At 40.3% G+C, this 21,417-nt stretch overlaps 1 protein-coding gene across 1 annotated transcript in view; it reads left to right on the top strand.

The window, feature by feature from the left end:
• The window catches only part of LOC146455869 (uncharacterized), a 65,474-nt gene that overhangs the window by 23,245 nt on the left and 20,812 nt on the right, over positions 1–21,417 (top strand). Inside the window, exons 3-5 of the mRNA XM_085093758.1 lie at positions 16,236–16,307; positions 16,660–16,731; positions 17,973–18,044. The gene's annotated coding sequence lies outside the window, so the exon portion shown is untranslated. The remainder of the gene's footprint in view (positions 1–16,235; positions 16,308–16,659; positions 16,732–17,972; positions 18,045–21,417) is intronic.

The raw sequence follows: 21,417 nt of genomic DNA, 5'->3' as shown, positions 1-21,417 counted from the left end.
TCGGCGCCTTTAGCTTGACTAATATATCCCGATAAACTGAATTCTTTGTAATCTTTCGCTTGGTAATCCCTACTTTGTTTAACTATTAACTGTTTTACAGGCATTCAGCATTTAAGGTTTATTATGTTAAACTATTGTCGGCTTATTAGGTAAAACCATAATCTCGTAAAATGACAGTTTACAAAGTTTGGTGAAAACTTCTAACATTCATGCCAGTGCGCGGGTAGAAAAGGCTTAAGACAATTGCCTTAACCCGTCTCCTCAAGGACTTACCACTAATTTGAAAAAAAAGTGGTTGAAACTGACTTCTCAAATCAACATTGCAGATAATATATTTATATTTGTACTGTAAGGTTTAGTGTTTTCTACTCAGCCAGGAGAATTTCCTGTACTTTCTCGTCTATTTTCCATGTAGTGTAGTGCCCCCCACCCAAATTTGCGTGTATCCGAGCGGGTTTATGACGTGGAGGGTGGCGCAATTTTTCTAAAAATTGATTTTTTTTGGTACAACACTTGGGTTTCCGTGGACCTTACGCTAAGGTCTCCATCCCTGATTACAGCTCCTGCTTAAAACATAACAGTGGAAGTCTTGAGTATTTACAAGTACAAACCCCTTGTCAGTGTGTATTTGTAAGATCATAAAACATCATAAAATGCTCCGCAAATATTCCGGCCATTAATTGAAATATTTTATTTGATTGAATTTTGTTTTTCGGAGTTTGGGAGTACAACAATATCAATTTTCTGCCCAAGAAGTCATTTGTTGGTCTTAAAAGCCTTACACATTTGTGAGTATAATTAAAAATGTTGTCACAGTATTCAGTATCCCTATGGAGTGGAACCGATGTGCATATCGCCTTGGTATTAGGAGGCGAATTGGAAGGTCAACTATACATAATTAATAATTTCTGTCTTATATGTCCGCTGTGCTGAGCTACTTTGCACTACATAACCTTGGGATTAGGAGGCGAATTGGAAAGTTAACAAAAAATAATTTCTGTCTTATGTGACCATAATCAATTATGGTATTTGATTGCACATGTAACGTAATGTTTCCATGGGAATACGATTTTGATGTTTTTTTTTTTTTTTTAAATCAAGTGTACCGTGGTAATGTTTACATTTAAATACCAATTTAGCATCACTCTAATGGGACACTGCATGTATTAAAGACAAAACACCACCATTATGCAAATCAGATGTTGTTTACCAATTCACTTGTCCCGGCTGCAATTGCTCTTACATCGGCAAAACGAGCAGAACTCTATTTACTCGAACACAAGAACACGCGCTCACGGATAAAGAAGGTGCTATATACAAACATCTTCGACAGTGTGATAATATCCAACACATTCAAGGCCTGTATAATTTACCAGACATTTTCTCCAATAAGACCGGCCCACCTTCTACGACCAACAAATAATTTTTCACGGAAACCGTGCATAGCAACACAAAGATAATTGACAGTGACGACAATTGGAACCTCCTTCTATACAAAGAAGCCTATCACATAAAACGTTCATCGCCATCCTTAAACAATGGCTTGAAGGCCAGCAAAGAACTTTGCTTATTCTCATGACAGTTTTTCTCTTTTTGTTTTGTACTTATTTCATTCTCACCTGCCTATTGATGCTAATTTACCACCCTTTTAGTATTTAAACTTTAGCTACCGCATTGTCGACTAGTCTGACGATGATATATAAACAATAGCCTCCATTTGGCGCGAAAATATGCTCAGATATTTGTCCGCAGACATTATCTGTTTCGAGAAGCGAACAGTTTTCCGAGAGCGAAGCTCGAGAAAAACTGTGAGCTTGGAGGAGCAGATAATGTCCAAGGACAAATATTTGAGCATATTTTTAAAGTCAAATGGAAGCTATCGTGTTTATTATCCTTCAAATATTTTTTGCAACATGCGGGAATCTCGCGGGAATCGGCAGGATCTGCCATTCTGTCATTTGTCAATCACGTCAAAGTTTGTCAGTTGGCTTCCAAAATCTCCACGTTAGATTTCGCTTCAGGTCGAAAGCGTTTGTTTGGGGAAAAGGTAAAAAATTTGAAAGGAAAGTAAACTTGTTTAATTCCGTGAAAGACAAAAGCAAGATACAAGTGGCGGATAAGGTTACAGGGAATCTAACTACCTCTCGAGAACAAGCTAAAGATCACTGAAAGTGAAAAACTGTAAAGTATCGCATTCCGTAAAAAGTGTAAACTGCCGTCAACGAAACAGCCGGAGCTTTGCCGTTCTCTTCCTTTATCTCGTGTTCATTTGGAGCAGCACTTTATATCGAAAATACAATTGTGGAATTTGCTAGCCGAAAACGACCTGTGAAGAAATCGAAGCTGAACCTGCAGTCAAATACGACGCCACCGGTTGTTTTTGCTGAATTCCATCAAAGCGCTTTCTTTGCTTACTTGACATCGAATGGAGCCAGCAACGAAGTCGCTCACAATCACTGAGAATTAAACTTGTTGCTCGAGAGTAGGACAAGCTGCTTCTCTTCGTAGAGAATTTCGACATCTCGGGAATTCATGGCTGGTTTTTGTTTCGTGGACGAGATTTTATGTTCGCGAGCGATCTCGACCAGGTGAGCATTGATAGCATCATTTACCGGCTTGAACTCTGTCAGTTAATGGTACTGAAATTGATGTTTTCGTTATTTAAATTCCTTATATCCAGGCCAGCACGAATTGATCTCATTGAATTACAATGTGTAATATTTGCCGTCGTGTGAGCGAGCTTCGAGCTTATTAATTAAACTCATTTAATAGCTTGTTGATGGCTTTCTCATTTCAACATTTCGTTTACGAACAGCTTACCGTCAAAAACGTTTAGAGTGTATGTTGTTTTCTGGTACTGGTTTATCGACCAGCAGGTTTATCTCTTCTTCTGTCACAAAAGCAAACTGTTCCCCCATCTTGACATTCATTTTAATTGCAAACTTGACGCTCCTTGAAGTTTTTGAAATTGGGGAATATCACTTGGGGAATATCCTCGGATATTCCCCAGTTTTAGCTGGGGTATATTCGGTCACGTGAGGCGTTTAGACCAATCGCGCTTGAGCGAAAATATTTGATGGATTATAAAGAATTATATCGAAATATTTCTGAAACAAACCACCGTTTCCATGCATTTATTGCCTAAATATTAGTCTAAATGCACTTATTCGGTTTAACTTTCGTTCGAGTATGGTAGTGTCTAGTGAGACCGAAGTTAGGAGGAACGAACGTGCACTGAGTGTTTACTCAGAAGGTCAAAGTTTCTAAACGTGGCTCTCGCAAATCCTTCAGTGTGGAAGACTGGTAAACATCAAAAACCTTCGTATCGTCGAGCTTACAAACACACATTGTTGGATCAACCGGTGTACAAAGTCGTGGAGTTACTCAAAGTAACTTTCGGAATCCCTAGATTATAAATTTCAGTTTCGGGCGAAATCTTAATAGCCAAAAGACGATTTTGACGGATTTGGGGATAGTTTGATGGAATTGGTCAAAAATGGCTACGCAGGTGCGGCCTATACGTTCAAAGTGAAACATGTAAGCGATCAGTTTATTCAAGGAGTTACAATCAGTGATGATATTCGAGAGAAATTTTTGATGAGTCAACTGGCAAAGCTTGGGGAGGCCGTTTTTGTCACTCGAGAGTTTGAAAGTGCCCGAAATACTTGTCGCGCCGTGCCAACTATTGAAAAGAAGAAAGCTATGAATGTGGCCAGTGCTTCGGCGGATGGTGAGAAGATTTCAAATGAGATTCGCGAGATCAAGGAACTCGTTCTGTGGATGAATGAGAAGATTCATGAGCTGGAAAAGAAAGCCAAAACGACTGCGACTTTGCGGTAACGAAGAGATGTGGTGAGTTATGCTTACCGTAGACAAGGCCATTTTGCGCGGGATTGGCCACACAGAGAAGCGGCAAACAGAGCTCGTGGTCTGCCATGGGCCATACAAGCGCCGTAAGACCTGCATATTTGGCCACAGCGGAAACTGCCGTTGAATATAGTGTCAGTCATATCAGACAATGGAATCTATATCACAGGGTTTGTGAATCATAGTGTGACTTCTGTGTTGTTAAACACTGGGGCAACTTTTACTGTGTTGAGTGACAGAACATTGCAACAGAAAAAATGCAATGAGAAAAACATTACAAATTGACGGAGCTGAGAAATGCACGTATGCCCGCCATGATGGTCACGTGGACATCTTAATTATAGCCCTACCTATCCATATTCATTCTACTGCGTGAGCGTCTGGGCATCGCCCTACCCATCAAACCTCAGAAGATTAATTACACTGCAAAAACGGGTTGTATAATGAATAATGTCAAGGACTGCTTTCGATGCTCACACTAAACCTTTATTTAAAAACTTAAAAATTTGAATCTTACACGCGGAGCGATCCTATAAGACCAGGCTGAACAGTTCATACTGTCAATCAAAAATCCCAAATGCGCGTATCGGATTGGTTGATTACCAAAGGTCTTATTTTAGCACGTTCAAGTTCCCGCAACTTCGATTCGAAAGGACGTGACGAGTCGGCGGAAAAGCGGTTTTAGTTCGAATTATTCTGTTCAAAATCAATTCCACGAATATGGCTACAGGAGAAGAATTTAGAAAGTTAAGTTATCCGTCTATTTTGAGATCGGAAATTGGTTTATCGGCTGGTAAAATCTTATCCTTTCGAGATATTTCCGAAATGATTAGGATAAGTTCATAGACAAACTCTGTCTCAAAATAGGTTGTTCTTCTGAAACCGGCTTCCGAGATTGAATCGCTTCGATCCTTTGTGTCGTTTAGTGGAGGAGAGCTAAGTAAAGACACAAAGTCGCGGAAGCGAAGCCTAGAAGAAAGAACGGAGCGGGCAACGGAGGAGAAAAGTGAAGTGTCTCAAGCGGCGAGCGATCGCATGTAAGACGACGGAGCTGGTAATCTTTTTGAAGTCGGCCTCTCTATTACTTACTGTATAAACTTAGTATATATTTAGTACTGGCTAATTTTAATACTGATGTGAGAACCATTTCCATTATCATTTCATGCATAAGATACATGAGAGCAACATCAGGTCGTGTTTTGTTTATATCTTTGGTGATTTTTCAAATTAGCAAATTATGAAAATATGCATGATCAGGTACGAAATGTGTCTAGATGTTTTTATTTTTGACTTGTACATAGAAGTTTAGAATTTATTACTGCCACTTCCAGCGGATTTTTACAATTAATTTTTATTACGTGATCGATAGATACACAAGCGGTAATGAACTTGAACCCAACATGACGACTCGAGCGACCGTTTAGCGGAAAACATCTGCCAAATTTTGAAAATCCCACCAGTTTTGGCGAACAACACAGACTCATTTTGGTTATTGGCATGTTCAGATGGAGGGATATAGATGTCCAGTTCGTCCCAGGGTTCAGTTTATAATGGTTTCGATCTTTGTACTGTGTATTTGGTAGAAGGATTTCGAATTTCGAGGTAAGTTTCGTATAATCTTTCGATTGCGGCAACGAAACTTGATTATTTCCGTTAATCTCGCTAATTTCTGGTGTTTTACAAGATATATAGTTAGCATTTAGCTTATCTTTATTGATAAATCGATTCCCTCTTCGATTTTACGAACGATAGTTCTTCTCTCTTTTTTCCTCGACCGTTACCGACGTCATCCACCATTATACTGATCCGTTTGGAAGCCAACAAAGCGCTTCAAAGGGGGCGTGTCCTTCCCTTTTATAGGATCGCTCCGTGTTTAAGGTTATCTACAAACTTTATCAACATAAACCTGGCTTACTTCCTTATAGCTTCAATAACTTGTTTTTGGTGACACGCCAATTGCATTCCTTTGGCACTAGCAGTTCGGAGCTTTTTTCTTTACCACAATGCAGGACTTATATAAGAAAGTTCTCCATCAATTTCCAAAATTCTAATATTTTTAACTCTCTAAGTCTTGAAATTCGAAATGCAACAAGTACCGCTTCCTTTTTTTGTAAGCTGAAAGCATTCCTCTTATCATAAATATTCATTTATAAATTTATTTACCTCTGCTTTTTCACTTTCATTTTCGCTTTTTTTTAGCCTACCTATGATTAATATGACTATGTAATATATTTTAAGATTTACTGTAGCTCTGCCATTGATTTTGGTCCCATGTATACTTTGTTCTAATTACTAAACTGAGGGAGCCCATTCCTTATAAGCCCGGTGGCTTCACTTTGGCTTCCTCGCCCTTAGTGTTTGAATAATAATAAGAAAAATTTTGCATCTGTACAATTTGTGGCAAAACAATAAACTGAAACTGAAACTGAACATGGGAAAAGAGTGGGTGTGTTCTAAAACAAAAACCAGTTGAGGGAACATTAACCACAGCAAATGAGAATGAACTGATTGTTCTGGGAGAGACAGGAGCGAGATTCCATATATGAAGTATCATTTGTTCCTGGCCAGTCATGATTGAACGGGGCCTATCCCTGAACGCTATGGGCGTCAAATTCACTACGACAAAGAAACCTTTGTAGCGGGCGACGCTGAAATTCAAGCAGGTACTGCACGGATGCATCTAGTGTTTGCAAAATTTTGCTGTGTGGTGATGTAGAAGTAGAACCTGGAACTGAACAAATGATTGGAGCCAGACTAGGGGACGGTAATGATCAGAATGCTGGGAGCCCTGGAATGTTAGAGGAGTCAAATGGACTAAGGGGTAGATACGAGATTTGCGTAGCTCGTACCCTAGTTCTTCCTAGGGCTGGTCTGACCCCAGTTCGAATCGCCAACTTTTCAGAAAAACTAATCCGAATCTGCTCAGATCGTCCCGTTGCAGAATATCACCCCATTAGCAGTGTGAATGGAAGTTTACCCCAGTAGACCCCAATTCATCAAGTTTCTCTTATGCATCTTGTTCTGCAACGACGAACAAGATGGGTGCGGATGAAAAGGAAAAGAAGGAGAACACTTAGGGATCGAGTGTGCACGAAAATCTTGAAGGGCTTTCGGCAGAACAAAGAGGACAGTTTTTGTCACTGGTGACCGAATATGAATAGATCTTAGCAAAGAACACTTCTGACTTAGGAAAATGAGATCTATTGGAGTATGAAATCTATACAGGTGACTGTCAACCAATAAAGCTGCCTCACGTTGCGTACCAGCGGGAGGTCATTGATCACCAACTAGATGAATTTTTGGCTGCTGGTAGAATTGAGCAGTCACAGAGCCCCTGGAAAAGCCTAGCTGTACTTGCTCGGATACATGACGGAGCGTATCGTATGTGCATTGACTGTCGCAGACACAACCAGTACACACAAAGATGCCAAAACAATGCCAAAACGGATGATGTCTTGGAAGCCTTGGGTGGGGTTCAGTGGTTTTCGTGCTTGGACTTAACCTCTGGTTATTAACCGATGCAAGTGAAGGAGGAGGACAGGCCTAAAACTGCATTCTCGACGTATCGTGGACAATTTCAGTGGAGCGTTATGCCATTCGGTTTGACGAACGGACTAGCTTGTTTTACTGGATTGATGAATCTAGCACTTAGTGGACTCACTTAGATCGGCTGTCTTGTGTATTTAGATGACATCATCGCCTGGAACCCTACCTTTGAAGACCATATTTACCGTCTACGGTTGGTCTTTGACAGAATAAGGCCTGCTGGTCTGAAGCTAAACCAACGAAGAGTTGGGTCCTGAGAAATGAAGTTTCTTTCTGGGGCATGTTGTTTGCCCTAAAGGAATAAAGACAAATTCGGAGAAACTCGAGCCTGTCAGAACTTGGCCAGTGCTACTTAATGTGAAAGAGCTTCATAACTTCCTTGGTCTCGCTAGTTATAAGCTGTGCAGGAAAGGTGTACCATTTTGCTGGCAACAAGAGCAAAAATCTGCCTTTGAGGAGCTCACGCCAGCCTACACCTAGGAATTGGGACAATTAACGGGTGATTGCGTATGGCAGACATTCTTTGAATGGACACGAGAACAACAAGAAGCACCGTCGGTTGGTGATACTTGCTTTGGTGACTTATGCCGACAATTTCAGTTACTATTTCTTCGGCTGGAAATTCCTTATACGGACTGACCATTATTCCTTGAGGTGATTGATGTCCTTTAAAGAACCACGAGGGCAGGTGGCTGGCTGGCTGGAACGCCTCCAAGAATATGACTAGGCAATTCAACATCGGCCTGGGAAGTTACATGGAAATGCAAACTCCTTGTCTCGGCGGCCTAGGAGACAACTTGGAGAATGCCCGTCATGTGTGCCTTCCGCAAAATCAAGGGTATCAGCAGTCACTAGCAAGTATCCATCTGGGTAAAGCAGATGCAATTAAGGAGGGATGTGGTCACCTGAGCAGGTAGCACAACCTCAAAGTGAGCATCCAGTTGAAACTCTCTACTGAGGAACCCAAGGTCTTGAGTCGCGCTACTAGGTTAGGGTTAGTTTGAACTGTTCGAACTGCAACAAGGAGTACTCTAACTGCCGCAAGGCGAAGAGACCTTAAACGTAAGGAGCAGTGTGATTTACCCGAAAAGGCGCATCAAAGAAGCCCTCAAAGCAGTTTACGTTGGCCCTTCAGGTGTTCAGTTAGGAAGAAGGAAGACCTCAAAGAAGAAGAAAGCAAGGTTTTGGACACTAGGCCAGACGAAGGAAGTACATCAGTATTGCAATGGTTGTCGAACGTGTGCTAGGTGCAAGTTTAGACCTAACCCAAGAGCACCCCTGCAGCCAATACCATCTGGGAACCCCATGCAAAGACTCCATAGTGATATAGTTGGTTCCTTACCGCGGTCTTGAAGAGGAAATCATTACATCTTAATAGTTCAGTGTAGTTTTAGAAAGTGGGCTGACGCGTTTGCAATCCCTAACCAACGTGCTACAACTTGTGCAAATAAATCTGTTAAGCATGGGATTTGCAGATTTGGTCTGCCCACAGTGATGAAAGCCGTAACTTTGAGTCCCAGGTCTTCGACGAGATGTGCCGCTTGCTGGAAATCAATCAAATACGCTCTACTACATATCACCGGGAGGTCAATGGACAAGTCTAGAACCTACACAAGACTCTGCTCTGAAGAGCATTCTTAAGGCAAGAGTTGAAGATAATTCACAAGACGTGGATGAGCACTTAGATTACTGCATGATGACTTTCAGAAGAAACGTCCATTCGTCTACGGAACACACACCATTTGAGCTAATGTTTGGAAGGGAGACGAGGATACTCGTGGATGTGGTTATGGGCAGAACTAAGGGTAACCAGTGACGATACCCTGAGTTTGCTGCTGATCTTCAGGATAACCTAGAAGCTGCGTACCGGTATGTGAGACAGAATGTGATGGTAGCCCAACGACGCCGGAAGGATGCGTACGACAAGGGTGTGAGGCACACGGTTTTTCAAACTTGTGACTTGGTCTTGCGCTGTACTCCTCAGCTTAAAGGGACAGTCTCACCTAAGCACATGGACCAACTCCTAGAATCAAAACGTGAAAAGTTCAGGCTTAATTTTTTTCAAGTTTGCAGTGCCAATTTCTAAATGGCTTCGACTAGTGGCGGCGGTCACGGTGGATAACGTAGAAACTCGGGGAGGAAAAGGCAATTTAGAGAAGAGAACGAGCTAGGACGAGGCTGAGAAAGACGTCAGAAGAGGATATCTGGGAATGGAAGTATATTCAGTCGTGCTTTGTGGTATAACACTTCTCAAAAGATGCTGATTTGCTGGAATTTGTGGCCGACGATCAACGTTGCTTAACGCAGTTTGCGAGAACGTGTGCATTACATGTACGTGGTAAATGAGGCTTTTCGCCTCGTTTGTCCTTTTCACTACTCTTCCCGGTCTGGCTTTATTGGTGATTCACAGTGGTAAAGAGAACAGTTCTGGGAAACGAAAGTAACAAGGACTCGAAGGTTACCACTGAAATTATAATCAGCATACTTGAGAATTGCACTTCAAACCGGCGGTAACTAAGTGGAAAAAGGCAAAATGTTTGGTCAATTTGAGGGCTTCTAAACTGCAAATCGTCATTTGCAGTTAGATCTACAGTCCCTTAACGATCAAATAGTGTATTATCCTCCATTGAGATTTTGAAGAAAACAGTATTTGTGCGAGAGTTTAGCATATTGTACTTATAATGAATTTAAGTTTTAGGAGCTTTCAAATGGCGTGGTAAACTTAGCAATGGTTTGAGATATGTCGGAGAAAAAATATTTATGTCAGACGTTTGCTGTCCGAGAGTGTAATTACTAACGGCTCAAAATCGGTTCCGGTAGCGTTACAATGAAGCTGGCAAATGGTGAGTAAAACGGCATAATTTTTGGCCTATTTAACGTCGCCTTTGCTCTCCAAACCATCGCATAGAAAAGAGACTACATTCTCTTCACTTTCAAATTACTTACTAACCTTAGCAATTTTTCGAGATATATAAGGGAAAATAATTTATTTAAGTCTTACTTAAGTGAGAGGTTAGCAAATCAATTATGTCAATACCAAAACTATGTGAGTATCGGCGCTGGATCGTGTTACAACCCGGTGACTGAGTGAAATATGGCGTAGTTCAGTGGCTGTCTCACGTCTCTTGACCTCCAAACCATCGATTTGCAGGACATCGTTTCGGCGACTAACATACGACTGAATACGCAGTCCGAAAGAGTTCCTGAGAGGGGGCAGTACTGCGCATGTCATCCCGTGACAGTGTCCCTTTAAGGCAGGCGAAGCTGGAAAGTTTCATCGACAGTGAATATGATATTGTGGCTCGAGTTACCGATGTAACGTATCGTGTGAGGAAAGTTGAGGGACATTCAAGACGGTCCAAAGTAGTCCATTTAAAAAATCTGCGGTTGTACGAGAGTGAAGAAGAAAGAGATGAGAAGGAAGCAACTGCTGGGGGAAGAGAAAGTGGACCTCAAAGCGAGGAAGAAGAAAGAGTAGAGCCAATGCTGAAAGAAGTGGTGGAGACGGAACCCGATATCCAAGGAATGGTAGCCAAAGAAGAGGTTACCTGGGTTAAAAGTGGAGGTGAGAAGTCCTTTAAAGTTGCTGATTTGCCAGAAGAAAGAAGGTATCAGTCCTTCCATGGTGAAGTTTCTCAGACCAGCGGGGTTGACGGTGAAGTAATTAGGTGGCAGTTATACCAGATACGTTTGGAGATAGATGCTTGGAGGATGCTCTAAAGCATGGGAAGGACGAGTGGGAACAGAGAAGAAAAACGCCCGGGTAGAGATGTTGAATCATTTGATCAGAGTCAAGTGCGCTTGAGAAGACCTCCCGACCGCTATGGTAAATGGATTGTATACAATGTTCATCGGATAATAAACCGTTTGCAGTCGTTGGACGATAAGCAACGGGCAAACAAGGATCGGATAAACAAACTTAAACCAAATTTCGCTAAAGAAAGGCAGAGCCTTAAGAGGACATTGTGATATTGTTATGTGAAATTAGTTTCTGTTAAGGCTTGTGCTAGAGACCTGAGTGGACTAGTAGTGACTTTTTACTGTGTTAATACCTGCACATTGACTGAAGGGGAATGATGTAATGGCAAATTTCGTATCATATATAGCGTAATATGGGTAAGTAAACCACGTTAGTTTGAGCGTGGATCGAGCTTGTACATACTTTCGTCTTGTGTGGAGTAAGGTTGTATAAATGGCATTCTGATAATTTGAAAGCCAATTGAAAGATTCTGCGAGGTTTTGATGAAACTGTAAAATCCAAGATAGCAGATGCAACATGACGACTTTGCAAAACCAATGGCGTAACAGACTCACAAAGTTTGACACCAAAATAGAGATCAGCTAACAGAGATGAACTGGAGGAGCATGACAACAAATGTCCAATCGTCAAAATTTTGCGGTAAACATGTGGCACTTTTTTGCTCTCAATGACAACGTTGGCATTTGGATGGAGTCATCAGAGACTTAAAGTGCCCATCTTTAACCTGTAAGTTACAACAGCCCTAATTTTGGGGAATTATTGATTATTGAATTTTTTTTTATTACAGAGAACATTTCAATTTAGCACGCGACAGAAAATACTGCAAACATCGGGAATAAAAATATTTTGCCAAGTGAAATCGCTCAGTTGTTACTAAAACGGGGAATGGGCAACGGAGAATGATGAACGAGAATGGTAAAATTTAAATGGGAAACACGAGAAATGGGAAATGAGATAACAATACATTACTTGGAAGGAATATTGATGGCATAGTGGACAGGTGAATATCCACCCTCTTTTTAATATATAAAAAAAGACATCCATTGCCACAAGAGGTAACACAGGTGAGCAAAAACTGAGAATTTCAGAGTTTCTAAGCCACTTTCATGGCCTGGTAGTGACTGTGAACCCAAATAATGATGGCTGGTGTTTCAGCTGAGTTAATGAGATGACCAGGCAGGGGTGATACATACCATATCAACGATTTGGATAAAACTTCACCACATTAAAGTAGCCATCGCTGGGTAGGCCATCTTTGCGACTTTTTTCCCTTGGGAGTTCCCAAACGTTCCCTTTAAATTATTATCCAAAATAATCTTGGCTTCTGTTTACAAAATTTGAATAAAGACTGGACCATTTGTAGCTTACGGTACCACTTTCAATTCATTCAGAGTGAAGGTGCCAATCAACGCCTGTCAATACTTACCTATGTCACTAAAGAATTAAGAAAGAAAGAAAAATAAATTACCTCAAATTCTGATCCATTTATCGCCAAAGTTCAACATGCGATTTCAAACCAATTTGTACCACGGTTCAGACCCGTCCTAATTTTCATACAATGCGAATAAATTTTTGGCATCTGTAATGTTTGGGCGACAACAGCTGCTCAATTCACATAAATAGACTGTTTTTAGAACTAAGAGAAGGATCAAACCTTGGGAAATAAAATGACAGCGTAATTTATGCCCAAAAGAATAAAAAGGCAAACACTCCTACGAAGTCTACCGTTGACGGTCCTGTTACAACGGCTCACATTATAGCCATCAACTCTTTCGTCCTGGTAGGAAATACTCCCCTCCACCAGCCAATCAATATGTTAGTAATTGAAAAGAATATGAAGCTCATGCAGATGTTTCAATAAACGTTTAACATCTAAGCTAGCCATTCTAAATCTGCGACCCTTATGAATTATAGAATCGGGATTGTATTGGGCTCTAGGTGCATTCAAAATGATATCAAGAGTAACCCGCAAAGATAATGAATGAGAATTAAATCGGTGGACGATGTGACCAACTAAGGCACTTGCTAAAATGGCGATACCCTTCTTGTTACGATGGAGCTTGTCATTGTTAACGTAAGATTAATCAATCTTGGGGTACTTAAAAAAGCTCCACCAATTTTTATTGCGAAAGGTTTTGATGACTTTGTTGCAATCCGTTACCCTTTTGCGAAGAGACTCCTCGTCATAGCGCTGTGTCAATGCATAGATCGTCACTTTGGTGTCAGGAAAGGAAGAAAAAACTATTTTTCTAAAGTCGACGTTCCGTTCATCAACAACACGTGAATAATAAGTACCCTAAGTTCTTATCATGAATCTTCCAGTTGGCAAAATCCCTTGTCAAACCTCTCACCACTGCCCCATTAAGATACTAATTAGCCCAGATCTTGTTCTTTATTTTGTCTGATATCATTGACCCCATGGGGACAGAGATCGATATAAATGAGTTCTTACTGTTTTGCTGGTGGTCCTGTTATCCTCCAACCAGGTGACCTATGGTACTGCTCTTTGGTCCTCTTGTCAGATTACCTTTGATCTGGGTTGAGCTGCTGCTTGAATGTGTTGTAGTGCTTACTGGGGCTGGGACAATAGTGCACCTTGATGTCGTGGTAGCTCTATTTATTCGTCTCAAGGCTTTGTCTACAGACTGTTGTACCACTTCTGCTGCGCTATCAGTTATAAAATGGATTTGGGCTTGTTGTTCCTGGTTGTTTTCTGTTGACTCACTATTGTTTTTTATCGCGATATTGACATTTTGTTGGAGAGAGTAGACGGATAAAGTACAAATCGTGCGCTCATTAAACGAGAAATTCGTAGTTCACTTAAACGGTAGCCATGGTAATATCCGTGCGCAAAATTTTTTCTCGGGGCGGGTTATTTGAATTTTTGGCTTTAATTTTTACGTCAAAACAAAGAAAATGTAAAACTTTACAGGCCATAAAGCACCTACCATTGATAAAATAGACGAGCTAGTAGGTTTAGAAATTTTATCAGCAAATTTTATTGAAAATTTGTTACCGCCGAGATATAAACAACATGAAAACAGTGATGAATAAACCTCACAACCAGAGGCAACAATAAAAAGAGCAACCATACTGGTACCCAAAAACGAAAACATAGCATTGTTATCCTAGCTTAGATGCCGTGGAGATTTAGAAATTTGAAAGAAACCAAGCGGCAAAGATTACTGAAAAAAATTACCGAGTCTGCCGTTCGGCGCTACGACAAGAAGATCAAATTGACAAACCTGAGCCATGAAAGAGAACACAGCAGAGCTCTTGGAGCAATTTTTTCTAGAGATAAGAGACATCAGCAAAGAAACAGATCCTTTTGCTTTGAGAATGTCCTAATTTATTTGAATTTAAGCTCATTGTTAACATGGCCGCTTTCACACTCAAGAAAGTCTTTTAAGTAAATTTCTCTTCATCGAATTTATAATCACTTTTTTTTTCGCTTACCGTCAAGAAAAAAGTTGTATCCGCTGTATCATGGTGCATGTTCACCACAAAACAAATATTATAAGTGGTCCTTGAACAGTGTCAGAAGCTTTGCAAACTCAAATGAAAAGAAATAAACAATACCATCCAACGTCGCATGTTCATTCACAGAAGTAAAATTTTGATCTGTGCGCGCCGAACCCATTTAAGTGCTGTGCTGTCATGCTTACATGACAGTTTTTGAGCCAATCAGAACCGTCATTTTGAGACGACATTATCGCAAAATAACGTCGTCTTAGCGCAATGGGAGGATCCCCCAGGATCGCGATAATGTGTTGTAACAAATGTATTGCATCTGTTGAGATCAGTATTGTGAGTCAGCTTGGGCATTTCTTGTTCAGGACTATTGCAATCAATTTTTAATAATACCTTGTATATTGTCTGTGTTGTTCAAATTAACTTAAATAAAGAGGCCGGCAATTTGCAAACAAGAGCCAAATGCCGGGTGAGGTCTAACGAGAAGGATCCCAAGGTGTACCAGTACAGCCAGTGCACGTCTTTGGCAAACCGTCAGATTTAAAAGCCAATGGCATAAACGTACGATTGGCTCAAACACAAGTGAATGACCTTAAATACCATACTAGCCATAAATATCGCTGGTAAACAGCGAAATACAGCAGTAGCAATAATATTTTAGTCAGCTTTTATAAATGTTTCAAAACTCATTAATAATTCATTAGCCCATTGACCTATTAAATGGTCGATAAAACGTCACGTGCAGTGGTTTTAAAACGCAATAAAACCTCCTCCTTATTAGTATGCGGTGTTTAATGTTTTTCTCGTTTGTTAATTTCCAACGTTCACAAAAGTATCATTGTTATGAACTCTCTTGAAATTAGCTTTTCCAGGAATGTTTTTGACTAAGCCGTTAAAAAAACTCGCAGCACGCGTTGTAAACATTACATAAGTGTGTCAATAACATGTATATGTCAATTGAAGCCATCACAACCATAACATTAAACTTTGCATAAGGGAAATCAGTAATGGAAATTATGTCTTCCACAGTGTTAACGGTGTAACTTTTTAATTGCGTACAATATGGACCCTCGAAAACCATTTTGCACAGGCCTTTGTGCACAATGTTGTTGGATGACGCCATAATTTTGCGTATTCGACGTCCCGTAAAGCATGTTTGAGGTACATATTAAATTTGTTCACGATTTCGTTGTAAGATGAATAAGGAGGTTTCTTTCTGTGTATAACTTGGCACACGATGATAAACTAAACTTCCGTTTCCTCATATTTCGTAACATGGTGTGCCACTAACTGTGGGCTTCCTCGTGGGTCACAGATGTCATTAGATCCGAATTCTAGCACGATAATTTTCCAGTTAAACCAATTGAGACAGCCGTATCTTTCGTTTAAATTTCCTTTACTCTCTAATGAAAAATGACGTTGAAAGAACATAAGCTGATGTTGCCTTTTGCGTAAGAGTGGTTTGTCCGTTTTACACTGTGATTTATTACAATTATTGAAATTTAGTCAGTTATTCAGTCTTTTCTTCTGTTTTAGCATTGTTGTTTTAGTTCTTGTGGTTAATTGTTGTTCTTTTTCTTTTTCTTTTTAGATATTTAGACCACAACAAAATAACGTCTCTATCAGATGAGTTATTCGCTGGACGTACGAGGCTGCTAGTTTTGTAAGTATTTTAGGAATGAACATTATATTCATTATGTCACAACCAGCGGACAAAAAACTAACACGAAGTCCACGGAGGAAAAAAGGAGGTTCTCAGGTTTACTAGTGATCGGAAAATGCCAACGAGGCCAGCCGTCATTTTTTTCTACATTCCCTTCACTTTCTAATGAGAAAAAGACGTTATAACAAAATAAGCTAATGTTACTTTTCGCGTAAAAATGGTTTATTTGTTTTAAATTGTAATTTATTAGAATTATTGAAATTTGGTATTTTCTTTTGTTCTGGCATTGTTGTTTTAGTTCTTGTAGTTGTTTTTTGTTTTTTGTTTTTTTTTTTGTTTTTTTTGTTTTTAGACGTTTAAACAACAACAACATAACGTCTCTATCAGATGAGGTATTCGCTGAACTTACGAGCCTGGAATATTTGTAAGTATTTTAGGAATGGACATTATATTCATTTTCTCACGACAAGGGGAGTTAAAACTAACACGGAGTCTAAGAAGTAGATAAGCAGGTACTCCGGTTTACTAGTGACCGGAAGATGCCATCGAGGCCAGTATTTTAGACACAAAAAAATGTCACATTGGGCAATACTGGAAGTAAAGAAAGTCCAACGGGTAATTAAAGTTGTACAGGACTGAAATTGTCAGCAACAAATATTGTTAACATAAAATTGTGGCGATAAGATTGATGAACTCATCACGCTTTTTAGACGTATTAAATTTTGCTCACATTGCCACGGTGTGATAAAAGAGAGATTTAGAATTACGTTAGCGCAAACGGCAAACGAAAGAAATGACCATGCGGTCATGTTTATCGTAGATTTGCCGTTCGCTGTTTTTAGTTTCTCTGAAAAACTGAGTAGTTTTATATTAGTATCAAAGGCCAGAATTATTGAGCACTATTCTCTTCTTGGACTTGTTATCCAAGCAGTCATAAACGCTATCGCTATCCTGAATCTCTCTAATGAGATTCGCGGTGCCAAAAGTACGGACGATAAATCGTAAACGACGGTCGGTATCAGTGGGACAATATGGAAAATGGATGAAAGTAGGGTTGGGTTTTGGGGGTTGGGCAGTACCTCATTTAGCGGACTCTACAAGGAGGATCCGCTTAAAACGGTTTTTTTTTTTACTTTTCTATTATGCGAAAGCGTAGTGGAATTGAATTTTTAGCATTTCGAGGGGCCGTGACAATGAAGCGAAAGGTTAGCAACTGAATTTAAGTACTAGAGGAGGATAATAGGCAACAAAAACGTATAGGTGTGGAAAGTCTTGATCTACCAATAGTCGATGAACACTCCTCTTCCCCTGGCATATTTTGGACGTATGAGCAAGAGTATTTTGTTGTCTTTTATGTATATAAAAGGTTGTAATTACGCCAGAAGTAGGCTGGGTTAAGCCTTGTAAGGTTGAACCTCCCAGTGGAGTCTCTGAAGTTTATTGAGTCCCCCTACGCCCCCCTCAAAGCCGCTTACTTTTGTGCACGAGAACAGTTGGCTACAAGTTTAACTTGCAGACATACAAAATGGTCAAGAACATTTATACAGCAGTATCGAATGTTGGTCGCAGATATTGCTGTAAGAATTCTTTTATTAAGTGATTTGCAAGAAAAGGGTTACGTTCCAATATCTATAGCAAGCTAATAAATATTCTGTTTAACTTCAGGTTTCTTCAAAACAATTTAATTTCCTCCATTTCAAATGATGCCTTTGCCAAACTTGGAAGTCTTCTGTACCTGTAAGTACAAATCCCTTTTAATATCATAAGATTTCATGCAAACATTCGGAACATTAATTAATATCGCAATGAAATGCGGAAGCGCAAGACGCCCAATGACAAGCTGCTCAGTTTTTCGCTTTGCCACAGTTTCCTCTTACAGCTTGCCGTATTTGTTATCACAAAAGTTCTCTACAGTCACACTCAGTTTTTTCCCGTCATGCAGGGTTTTATGTCACCGAATTTTGTTTTTCGTGTTCTCGTTTAAGAGTTTTGTAAAACTGCAATGTAACGTTTCTTCCCTAGAAGTCATTTTCGTTGGAGAAATATGCGGTGCATAACGGTATTCCGCACATTGCAGTAGTTTTTCTTGGGGGAAGCATGGTCGTGTCCTTGTTTGTGATAAATTGTTGCGTCGTTTTCTTTCCTGTCCAGTCATAAATTTGTATACCCATGGAGATTAACCCATTTACCGATCTCCGTTGCCCTATTGACTTGGAAGGTTAATCATAATTATTATTTCATTATTTTCCCACAATCGAACTTGGCATTTGATTGCTCACGTGACGTAATTTTCCATGGCGACACTATTTTGATGGGGATTGTTTCCTAAATGAGAGTTTTAGACCTTCGTCTAAAGAAGAATGCTGGTTTTATATTTCTATTTTTTCAAAGTTAATTGAAACTTTTTGGGAGGTTTCTAAGAAATTGTAAAATTGAAGGAAGAAGGTCCAACATGGCGGCTGTGTAGATCGAATGACGTAATAATAGACTCACAAAGTGTGACTCCTAAAAAAATTTGAATTTGGGAAGTAATATATAAAACACGAGAAAGCGTGTTTTATCAGACATCCAAACACAGAGAAGTGGGTTGAAAAAACAGGCGCAGCCGAGGGTTTCTAAACGACGTCGGGGTGTTTGATATGGCTTCTCAAATGATTAATAATTCTTCGAGAAATCCAAGGCTAATGTTGGCAAAATTTTATGGTAGTTGCGAACACATAGCCAAACCACAGTCACAGTAGTGGTTTTCTTTGTTTTCTCTTGATGAATTATTAATGAGTTCGAGAAGTTATGAGATTTGCTAAGATATTCGGGAGGAGCATGAACACAAATGTCCACTCGTCAAAAATTTATGTTATTTTTTTTTTTCGTGTGCGTGATATTGGCACTTATCTGCTGTGAATGACTACAAACTCATTCGGATGAAGTCATCAGAAACATTTAATTTCTAAAATACAAAAGCGCTAATGTTTGCTTATTAGGCATTTTTCATCATTGAAGTGTTTTTTTGTTATTAAAGGGAACATTTCGGCTTCACACGCGATGGAAAATACTGCAAACATTGGGAATAAAAGTAGTTTACCGTGTGAAAGCGCTTGGTTGTTACTAAAACGGGGAATGGGTAATGGAGAATGAAAATGGCAAAATAGAAATGGAAAAATTATAAATGAGAAATGAGATGATCATGACGAGAGAAAAATACTTAAGTAAGTGGTAAATAACCAGACACATTTCAAAATATATTGATATCCATTGTCCCCGGAGGTAACAAAGATGAAAAAAAAAAACTGATATTTCCCAAGTGTCTCAACCACTTTGAGAAGCTGGCAGTGACTCTATGCCAAGATAGTAATGGCTGGCGACTAGGCGAAGGAAGTAGCGAGGAATGTTGTGAGCTTAGTAACCGCTCCTTCAGTAGTTTTCCAGTAGAACAGTTCGGATGAGACACGTTGTCCACGGTTAGAATTAAAAGCAGTTGTGTTCTCTAACTCTGGCTGGTTGAATGGACTCAGTACATTACATTGGCGACGAGGAACGGATCAAAACATGGCATTGATCGGAAAAATCGAGGGATACAACGAGAACGACAGCTGGATGGAGTACACCGAACGACTCGAGCATTACTTCGCGGCGAATGAAATTACGGACAACAACAAGAAGCGAGGGGTACTGCGCATGGGGAGCGAAAACTTACCAGTTAATCAGGAATTTGGTAAATCCAAGGAAGCCAACCGACAAGTCGTTTACAGAGTTAGTCAACCTAGTGAATAATAATCTAAATTCAAAACCCTCTTCAATCGTCTATCGGTTCAAATTTAACAGCCGTTTTCGCCAACCGGGAGAAACAATACAACAATTTGTCGCGGAGCTGAAAAATGTATAGGAGCACTGCGAATTCAACGACCAACTGGAGAAAATGCTTCGCGAACGACTGATTTGCGGGGTGAATGATGTATGCATACAGCAGAGATTGCTGGCGGAAAGTCAACTGGAATTCAAGAAGGCACTAGAATTAGCCACCGCGATGGAAACCGCCGACAGGAATACACGTGATCTGAAGTACGGGAATCCGAACGAAAAGCCGAAAGAACCACAAGTTAACCGCTTGACCACGGAGCCACCGAAACAAAAACAGCCGCCAAGGAACCCGAGGCAATCAAAAGAATGCTATCGTTGCCGAGGTCAGTTTCATAATGCCAATAAGTGCAGGTATAAAGAAGAATGACGGGTCACAAAGCAAACAATTCAAGTGTCGCAGTAAACGTAAAACGAGTTTTCAAAACAGCAACAAGTTTGGAAACACGCATCGCTTGGAGACAACAGAAGAAGCAGAGGAAGAATGCGAAGAATAAAAGATGTTTCTGTCAACTAGTCGCAAAGGAGAGAGAACTGTATCGAGTCGACCTACAACTAAACGGAGTTCAGACGAGCATGGAAGTAGACACCGGCGCTGCAGCTACGATCATCAATAAAGAAACTTATAAGAGAGTCATTGTTGGAAATTCTGAGACGAATCGACCGCTGAAAGATGGGAACCTCTAAAGTAAGGCTCCGTACGTATGAAGGTGAATTAGTCAAAGGTCTTAGGAACTGTGAACGTTGTTGTAAAGTATGAGAAGCAAGAAGTGGAACTGCAAACACTCGTAGTGGAAGGATCAGGGCCTAACTTACTGGGAAAGGACTGGTCGAGAGTTTTGATAGTCAACTGGAAGAAGCTGTTCAAAATCCAAGTTGACGAAAACAACCAAGAGTCTTCACTCGGCAGATTGATCGACCAGTACTCGGAAGTGTTTCAAGAAGGACTTAGAATGTTCACAGGCCCGAGGGCGAAGTTGAAACAGAGGCAAAACCGAAGTTCTTAAGGGCGAGACCAGTGCCATACGCCGTGACAGGGAAGATTGAAGCTGAACTCAAGAGGCTACAAGATGAGGGAACAATCAAACCTGTTCAGATTTTTGAATAGGCGGCTCTTATTGTACCTATCCTGAAATCAGACCGCTCCATTCGTACCTGCGGAGACTACAAAACAACTGTCAATCAAGTGTCAATAAGCAGGACAGTTACCCTATCCCGAAGGTTGAAGATCTCTTTGCAACTCAGGAGGAGGTGA

Source organism: Pavona decussata, unplaced genomic scaffold (genome assembly GCF_977016875.1).
Source record: "Pavona decussata unplaced genomic scaffold, jaPavDecu1.1 SCAFFOLD_268, whole genome shotgun sequence".
In the NCBI taxonomy this organism is placed as follows: Eukaryota; Metazoa; Cnidaria; class Anthozoa; order Scleractinia; family Agariciidae; genus Pavona; species Pavona decussata.
The sequence above is the reverse complement of the archived record's forward strand: the minus strand, read 5'-3'. Positions and strand labels throughout refer to the sequence as shown.